The following is a 2,658-nucleotide window of genomic DNA, read 5'->3' on the forward strand; positions in this document are numbered from 1 at the left end:
TTGTTTGTGTCGCTCAAAGAGACCCGTTGCCGTGGCACCTATCTGCATTTTTCATTTGGTTGCTTTATCGTGTGGTCGTTCTACCCTTTGTGGGCCTGCAGATATAATTTCCTTTTATACAGTCGATTTTATGGTTGACTTTGCTCTCGGCTCCAGCCAGAGGGGCTGTTCCCTTTAGAAAGTGATTGTGACTGTGTTTGTAAGCTGGCTATCTCTGAAAGGACCGAGCAGGCTGGAAAGTCGGCACTTAGACAGCTTCATCTGCATAAATGTTATATAGGGCATGGAGGTCCAGGTGATTTTCTTTGAAAAAAGTTGGTCTCAGTGACCACAGGAACTAAAAAGTACGATAAAGACCCACAAGCATGTGCATTTGCAACCTGACATTCTTCAAATTAAGATTTCAAAACTAGGATTAAGAAGTACAGTGTCTCTGTATATAAGGTTGTATATGAGGTGCTTTAACACCTGTAGTTAATTTGACCCAGGCTAAGGAACACAATTACACATTGTTGCCTTTTTATTCTGGTCTGGTCCAAGTACAAAATCGAGCCTGACAGAGTAGCATGCCTTACATCACATTACTGCACTTTATGAGTTTATGCAGGCCCAGTTCCAGAACAAAATGATTTGAGGTCCATCTGAAATTTGTTTAGGTGCGCAGGTGCAAACACCTACAAGTGACTGTCTGCCACCAAAAAACTGGTTATCGCCCGCTTTATGCTCGTCTACAGCTGCTTTTATCCAGATCAAAGAGTCATTATGTGCAAATACAGAAACGCAAAATGAACAATTTTTGTGAAACTAACTAAATAATCAAAGCCAAAAATGCATTTGCGGATGTTTTATGTGTTTGGTATGTCTAATATCCTTGTTTAGGCCCCTTTATATTTGGAAACTAGACCCTAATTACCATTATTTATGTATGGGTTCTGTTTAAAATAAGACTGGCAACAGCAATGAAAAATAGTGTGTTACGGGTCCCCAATGAACAGATTATACTGGAACACAGCTGGAAAAGGTTTTACACAATAGTAAGTGAATACAGGGTTTTGAAATTCCTGCAAGTGCATTATTATTGGAGGAATATACTTGCTATTTGCTGTTTTTAAACCATGAGCTCAAGAATTAACACTTTACCCTACTGTATAGACGAGTTGGGTATTCATTTAGACACCTACACACATTCTTCTTTACAAAGGCAGTAGTCAACAAACTTGAAATGGTGAGCCTAGCTTTGGCTGTAGTTTCTATAACTACCTTGCTGCTGGTAACATTACAGTTGTCTCCAGGATTTACCTTGGTGTCGGCAGCTGTGGAGACTGTATTTCTGCTTCTGTGTTCAACTTTAGTCTCCCCAATCATTTTTGAATATCCATGTACAGATATCTGGACAATTAGCAAACACTTTTAGACTGAAGTTGTCCAGCTGTAGTCAGATGGACCCATGCACAGCTATGTAAACCCACAACACACAGCAGGCCGATGCAACTTTTCCTGAGAGTACTGCATGATGGTGCACAAGCAAAAGTTCCCACTTACAAATTCAGTACTTATGTTTCAACCGAAGGGGCAAAAGAATAAACTGATAGTGCAATACATGCTTTTGAACGCTCATAGAACCGGATCTGACTTTATCTACGTTCTCTGCTGCCACATACAGCTCACAAATGATACTCCAGACTTTATACCATAAATACTGCAGAACCAAAAGGAGGTTGTTTCAGCAATTTGTCACACCAAGACCCATCTTTTTGTTTGGGCCACACCTAAGTTTTTGATATTATGCCAACAAAACAGCACTAAACAACACCAGAGTACATGCTTAACGCGTGTCAGAGGGATTAATATTAATTAATTAATTAATTAATTAATTAATTAAATAATTTACTTACCAAGAAGCCACCCATCCCACACTGTGCCAGCTTGTAGCCTGTTCCCAACAGCACTGTTGGTCAGGATGAATGAATCCTGGGTTGATCCAGGCCGCCTCGCAACAATGTTACTGAAATGCATTTGCAGATGATCTGTGCATTGACTGAATGGAAATGCTTCTTGTTTACATGAACAAATTCATCTTGTGATGGCGCCTTTATAGCAACGTGTGTGCAGTCAATAGCTCCGATTACATCAGGAAAACCGGCCTTTGCTGCAAATTGCACTTTTATGTCGTCCTGTTCAACTGCAGTGTATGGAAATTTGATATATCTGGCTGACATTCGGATAGTTCCATCCCACGCAGCTGGCATGGCTTGGCTGAGTGTCGACTGGCAGAGTCCCGATCGGTCGGCCAGCTCCCTCTGAAATGACCCTGTGGCTAGGAAGCCCATTGTGGTCAGCACCTGTATGGGCACAGGTCGGGCATGGCTCCTGGGCATGTTGCGCTCCAATAATGGCCGCAGTTCTGAGCACAGTTCCAAGAGGACTGTCCTCAGGAACCTAAAGCAGCTGATGAGCCAGTCATCGTCCTGAGCCAAAAATCCTCTTGGTCTCCAAAAACCTGTTCTCTTCGCACTGCTCCATTGGCAATATCCTCCAACAGTGCCAAAGGTGCCATTGTTGTTAATGGTATTTTCTGCACGATTTTACACATACTTTCATCTGATTGCAAACAACTGGGTGTGTTAATTGTTTATCAAAGTGTCTCTGATGTGCATA

At 41.8% G+C, this 2,658-nt stretch overlaps 1 pseudogene; it reads right to left on the bottom strand.

The window, feature by feature from the left end:
- Nucleotides 1–974: 974 nt before the first annotated feature.
- On the bottom strand, nt 975–2,378 carry LOC103367252 (putative nuclease HARBI1; annotated as a pseudogene).
- Between the last annotated feature and the right edge of the window lie 280 nt (nt 2,379–2,658).

The sequence above is a fragment of the Stegastes partitus genome, unplaced genomic scaffold (assembly GCF_000690725.1).
Source record: "Stegastes partitus isolate 25-593 unplaced genomic scaffold, Stegastes_partitus-1.0.2 Scaffold1032, whole genome shotgun sequence".
NCBI classification, from domain to species: Eukaryota; Metazoa; Chordata; class Actinopteri; family Pomacentridae; genus Stegastes; species Stegastes partitus.